Raw genomic sequence first — 6722 nt, 5'->3', positions numbered from 1 at the left:
ACAGCTCACCGCAAAGCCGGATCCTTAACCCACTGAGCAAGGCCAGGGATCGAACCTTCGTCCTCGTGGATACTAGTCAGGTTCATTACCGCTGAGCCACCACAGGAACTCCTGGTGTCCCTTTGATAAGGACACTAATCCATCTCGAGGGCTCCACTCTCCTGACTAATCGCCTCCCCAGGCCCCACTTCCAAACGCTGTTCCCTTGGGGATGAGGTTTCAATATATGGGGTGGGGGGACCCCCAGTCATTCGCAGGCCCCTCCCCCAGAGCCGTCAGGGAGCTGCCCCTGCCCACACCTCGATGTTGAGCTTCTGGCCCCCAGATGGTGAGAGAACACGAGTTGGCTGTTTTTCAAGCCTCTCCTTTTGTGGTCATTGGTTCAGAAGCTACAGGAAACCAACACAAGTTGTCCAAGCTTTTCAACGACCAGCACCCTCCACTCTAGCAGACCGCCCACCCATTCCCTCCCGCACGCAGAACCCCCCCCCCGAAAGCAGAGAAGGGCGGGGTCCCGCAGCAAGGGAGGCAGGCGCGGCTTCCTTGACATAAGAGAAGCCATTTGTGCCCTAAGCTGTTTTGGGATCCGGGCCTGGCCACAGTGCCCGCTCCTGAACAGGTCTCTTTAAGGGAACAAAAGGAACAAACCGCGGTTATTGGGCGAGAGAAGAAACATGAGCAAAGACCCTAAGTCCTGTAAAGCTTCCAGGACCTGTTTTGTTAGTTGAAAATTAGCCTGAAGCACGGTTCTTGAGCTGTTTTGCAGATTTTTTCCATTTTGCTGTGTGTGTGTGGGGTGGGCACCACCTCTGACCCTTCGCCATCTTCATCCCACTGCTGAGTTTTCTGCTTTTTTTTTTTTTTTTTTTTGTCTTTTTGCCATTTCTTGGGCCTTCTCCTTCGGCATATGGAGGTTCCCAGGCTAGGGGTTGAATCAGAGCTGTAGCCACCGGCCTACGCCAGAGCCACAGCAACGCAGGATCCGAGCCGCGTCTGCAACCTACACCACAGCTCATGGCAACGCCGGATCCTTAACCCATGGAGCGAGGCCAGGGATCGAACCTGCAACCTCATGGTTCCCAGTTGGATTCGTTAACCACTGAGCCACAATGGGAACTCCGTCCCTCTCCTGTTTTGTAGAATATAAATCCCCCTCGAGGGCTCAACCACCTGATTCACCAGAACCTAAAGAATCAGGCTGTTGACCTTTTCTGACCCCTGTGATTTCATCAACTAAAGCTGGTCAAACTTTGCCCCAGTGTAATGCTGACCTCTCCTCTGCTCAAGTCCCTTCATGGCTGTGCATGACTCTTAGCTCGAAATTTCCCCAATTAAGAAAACATACATCTGTATCAGAGTTCCTATTGTGGCTCAGTGGGTTATGAACCTGACTAGTATCCATAAGATTGCAGGTTCAATTCCTGGCCCTGCTCAATGGGTTAAAGATCTGGCGTTGCCATGAGTTATGGTGTAGGTGGCAGATGTGGCTCAGATCTGACGTTGCTGTGTCTGTGGCATAGGCTGGCGGCTAAGGCGCTGATTCTACCCGTAGCCTCGGAACTTCCATATGCCATGAGTGTGGCCCTAAAAATAAAAATTAAAAAAAAAAAAAAAACCACTTCCCCAATTTTAGGAGTTCCTGCTGTGGTGCAATGGGTTAAGGGTCCAGCATTGCTGCAGCTGCAGCTTAGATTCAGTCCCTGACCAGGTCACGTCCATATGTCACAGGAGTGGCCAAAAAACAGGAAACAAAAAAACTTCCCCAGTTTTGCTCTTGGGGAGACACTGCTTGGGGAAAGATCTATGGTGTTCTCTTTACTCGCTTTGGATAATAAATCCTTCCTTCTCCCGCTGTTTGGCTTGGTTGTAGCTTTTGGCTCCCCATCCACCAAAAAGCCACATCCAGTTTTCGGGTACTGAACGCACTGCCTCTGATCCCTGCCCTGTTCTCAGGGCCCCACCTGGCCGCCTTGCCCACTACCTCCCTGGGCAGGGTGCTTCCCAGGGCTCCCAGCCTGGCTCCTCTGAGGGTCCTCCCCCCCCGCCACCTGTCCCCCCAGTCCCGGCCCACCTGCTTCAGGTTTCCTGCTTCGGCCCAACTCCCTTCTCTCCCCCCAACTTCTTAATTTATTCAGCGAATGTTTCATAGTATCAGCTGTGGCTGGATCTCTAAACAGGATAAAAGGGCAAGGAAAACAGATCCTGCCGTTGTTTGAAATGTTGATATTTTGTCATCCTGGATTTTGTGGGCATAATTTCTATTTTCAAAAATACTGCATGAAAACATGATTTCTCTTGACTCTTGGGGGTCTGGGTGCCTCCTGAAGTTTTGCCCCTGAGGCGAGGGCCTGGCTCACTGCATCCTACTCCAGCTCTCACAGGTGAGCTCCACACCCTCCTGGAAGGGCTGTGCTAACAAGGGAAGCGGATGATCCAAAAGTGCACTGTGAGGTCCTTGTCAGAGCCACAGGAAACAGAAATCAGGGCAAAGAGTGAGGGATGGGGCTGCCTTGTTGGAGAGGTAGTCAGGGAAGGCTTCTCTGAGGAGGTGACATTTGAGCAGAGACCTGAGTGAAGGGAGGGAGAGAGCCACCAGATGACGGAGTGGGGGAAGGGGAGCATTCTGGCCCAGGGAACAGCAGATGCAAAGGCCCTGGGGCAGGAATGTGCAGTTGTCTCCAGGGAACAACAGGGAGGCCAGTGGGGCTAGAACACAGATAAAAAAAATGAGGCTGGGGAGATGGGCCCTGGGCCAAACCGTGCCACCCAGCGGGCCAGACCAAGGTTCTGGCTCCTGTCTATGATTGGGGGGAACTGCAGAGGGTTTGAATGGGGTGAGGAGAGGCCTGAGTCTTCAACACACCAAAGAGCATCCTCTGGGCACTGAGTGGAGAAGAGGAGGCAGGGGGCCAGAGTGGAAGCCACAGAATGGGGAGGAGACAGTGACTTCCTTCCCTGAGTCATCTCAAACTGGGGACCAGCCAGAATCCCCAGGAACAGGTCCCCCGCACGGGTGCCATCATGGAGCAGCTGTCATTGCCATCACTGTGTGACCCCGACATAAACTGTTTACTGTGCAAGCACCAGGAGTTTCCAAGTAAGCCAAGATCTCACTAAAACCAACATGTACTATAGGAGCCCAACTTAAGGAGTTCCCTGGTGGCTCGGCCGGTTAAGGACCTGATATTGTCACTGCTGTGGCTTGGGTCAAAGAAAAAAGATCCCAATTTAATATAAAGCACAATATATACACGCTGAGTGCAATATGCACGAGCACAGGGAAGAAGCTGCAAAGATTTGGACCAAAAACACTAACAGTGGTGGCCTCTGCCTGGAGGAGCCGCAGGTGATTTTTTTTTTTCCTTCTTTGTGTTTTCTTTTGTCCCCAAATTCCCTGCAGCGATCGTAGAGTGCTTTTGTAATCCTGCAAAACCCCATGAGTGCTATTTTTAAAGCTATGTATAAAAATTTCAAGCATCATAAAGTTTCTAATGCGAACAAAAGACATCTGGAAGATGGGGTGCGGGTGATGGATTACGGGTGAGTTCTTTTCTAAATTTTTCTACAGTGCGGTTACATTTTTTTTGTCTTTGCATAACCAAACTGTTGTTTGTAACAGTGAACAGGATTGTACATTCTGTCTTCGGACTTAAGGTCAAGAGCTCACTTTCCCACCTGCCCCGAGAGGCTCCCCCACCCCCGCCCCCTCCCCCACCCACATGCCCCACATCGGCTGCAAGAAAGGGCCGAAAGAGGCAGGGCAGAGGGATGGGTTCCTCAGGCCCCCATATGACTGCATGGGCTCTGGGGACGCTCTGGGCCGTGAGTGTCGCCCCTTCCAAGGGACCCGTCCTTTTGGCGGACCCAGCGCTAGGCCTGACCGCCGGCGCCTTGCGGTTACTCAGGACTGCCCCCCTGTGGCCAGAGGGAGGAAGTGACAGTGAGAATCGACTTCTACTCACGCTGCCTGATCTGCCCACCAGGCCTCACCTTTGGCTTTGTTCATCCGCATTGTCCGTTTTGGGGGAGAATCCTGCTCAGTTGGTTTAGCTAGAATCCCGCCTCAAGCTCCGCATCCTCCGCAACGCGCTGCCCCCAGGGGCTGTGTGAGCCCCCAGGCTGCCTTTGGCAAGAACCCTGATAGGTCATTTAAGCAGACCGTCCTCTCCCAATGGTGCCTCTTGATAAACCTAACCCTACCCCCCACCCTGCTCCTTGACTGTTAACCTTCACTCGCCCACCCTGTGTTCAGAGTTGAGCTGCTTCTAAACTGAGGTCTCTTGGAGTTCCCTTCGTGGCTCAGTGGTCAATGAATCCAACTAGGAACCATGAGGTTGCAGGTTCGATCCCTGGCCTTGCTCCGTGGGTTAAGGATCCGGTGATGCCGTGAGCTGTGGTGTAGGTTGCAGACGTGCCTTGAATCCCCAGTTGCTGTGGCTGTGGTGTAGGCCGGCAGCTGTAGCTCTGACTAGACCCCTAGCCTGGGAACCTCCATATGCCATGGGTGCGGCCCTAAAACGAGAAAGAAAGGAAGAAGGAAGGAATTCATCTGGGAAATGAAAATAAAAATAGAGTATTTATTAACTTTTACCACCTGGTTCCAAATATGGGAGAATGTTTTCAGAAATATACATACGGAGCCCACATTTTCTCTTTTTGCTACAGGTTCTGCTGGGGCACTACCTCTTTCAAAGCAAAGGAGGAAGATGAGCCCCACAGGAAGACAAGTAGGAAGGTACCTCAGACAGCCTCTCAGGCTGCGGCTTCCTGGGTGAGGTTCTCGGTATGACCAGCAGGGGGCGCTGTGGGGCTGCGCAGCTGGGACCGCTTGGCCGGGAAGGAGCTTCACAGCTTTTGCACCCCCTGTTCCTGACACCCCATCACTCACAGCCCCAGCAGGCCACGGGGAGCTGACCCAGTTGCTCCGCTCTTCGGAGACAAGGTTATCCCTGAGCTGACGGCACTAAAACAAAACCCCAGGCGCTAGTCCCGTACCCTGCAGCCCACCAGGACAAGGGGGCCCCTGCCCAGCATCTGCTCCTGTTTGGACCCTGTCCACCTCCCCCCTCACAGCACCCCTTGGCCAGGTGTGGGCTGAATCACTTATGCCAATGTCCTCTCTTTCCAGGTGGGCAGTGGAGAGATCCTTTCTCAAGGGCCGCATTCCAGAATGAGTCCAGCTCTGAGGCCCCGCCCCGCCCCCGTTGTGGTTTTTGTTTTGTTTTGTTTTATATTTTTCTGTCTGATTAGGGCCGCACCCAAAGCCTATGGAGGTTCCCAGGCTAGGAGTCGAACTGGAGCTGCAGCTACCAGCCACAGCCACAGCCTCAGCAACCCCAGATCCGAGCCGCGTCGGCGACCTACACAGCAGCTCATGGCAACGCCAGAGCCTTACCCCACTGAGCGAGGCCAGGGATGGAACCCACGTTCTCATGGATACTGGTCGGTTCCTTACCGCTGAGCCACAACAGCCACTCCCCCTTCCCCCCTTTCAAGCCACCTGAAGTGGAATGGGGAGGGGGCTTTCTTCCCAGACGCTCTCCTCCACCCCCCACGACAGAGGCTCCTTCTCCTCTCAGTCCTCACAGCCCTGCGGCCCCCACCCGCCTTGGCTCTGACTCAGCCTGCGCCCCACAGGGGCCATGAGGCCCAGGACCCAGAGGTCTCCCAAGATGCCTCGCTCAGCCCAGCCCACCCCCACTCCTCCTCCCATCTCTCGCTTCGGATGGCCTGGCGGTCCCTCTGTCCTGAGCGTTCCCATGTCCCTGGCATTGTGGCCTGCATCCTCCTGCTCCTGGTAACTACCTCACGAGACAAGCCTCATGTTCTCTCCTATTTTATTTTATATTTTTCTCTCTCTCTTTTTTTTTTTTTCTCTCCTATTTTAAATCGGAGGTGACCAGATGGCTGGTCTGACTTGGTGCCTCATGGGTTAAGGATCAGGCATTATCATTGCTGTGGCACGGGTTCAATCCCTGGCCTGGGGACTTCCATGTGCCATGGGTGTGGCAAAAAAAAAAAAAATTAGAGGTGACCGTGCCTCAGAAAGGCTGAGTGACTTGTCCAAGGTCACACAGCATTGGGACGTTGGGAGACAGTCTGAGCCAGAGCCCAGAGCTCTCTTGCAGCGCAGCCTCCCTGGAAAGGCCACGTCCTCAGCCTGGCCTCTCTGCTCTCATGGCCGTGTCAGTGCACGCAGCTCACTCTTGGCCCCGGGTACTGGTCTTGCTTTCTAAGAGTGGTATTTATTTATTCTCTGGATTTCTACCCAGCTCCTGTGCTGCGCAGCCTGCATTCAAGGAGTTCACAGCCTGGGAGACAAGACTTATCCTGTGTGTCGGCTGAGCCTTCCCAGGCAGCTGGGAGCCCTCCCAAGGGGCAGAGGCTGCTTCCTGCTTCTCCTGAGCCCACCGGGGGTGGTGACCTCCTGGTCCCTCCTCGGGGGAATTGCTGCTGCTGACTGGTGGGGGCGGTGGGCAGGCCTGGCTGTGGGGTGGAAGATACAAGGGGCTGGGGGCTCAGGGAAGGGGTTGGGGTTAAGGCGGTGAGAGTGGACTTTCTTTTCTTTTCTTTTTTTTTTTTTTGTCTTTTAGGGCCAAACCCGTGGTGTGTGGAGGTTCCCAGGCTACGGGTCAAATGGGAGTTATAGTTGCCAGCCACAGCCACAGCAACGCTGGATCCTTAATCCACTGAGCGAGGCCAGGCATCGAACCTGTGTCCTT

The sequence above is a fragment of the Sus scrofa genome, chromosome 12 (assembly GCF_000003025.6).
Source record: "Sus scrofa isolate TJ Tabasco breed Duroc chromosome 12, Sscrofa11.1, whole genome shotgun sequence".
Classification (NCBI taxonomy): Eukaryota; Metazoa; Chordata; class Mammalia; order Artiodactyla; family Suidae; genus Sus; species Sus scrofa.
Note: the sequence above shows the minus strand (reverse complement) of the source record.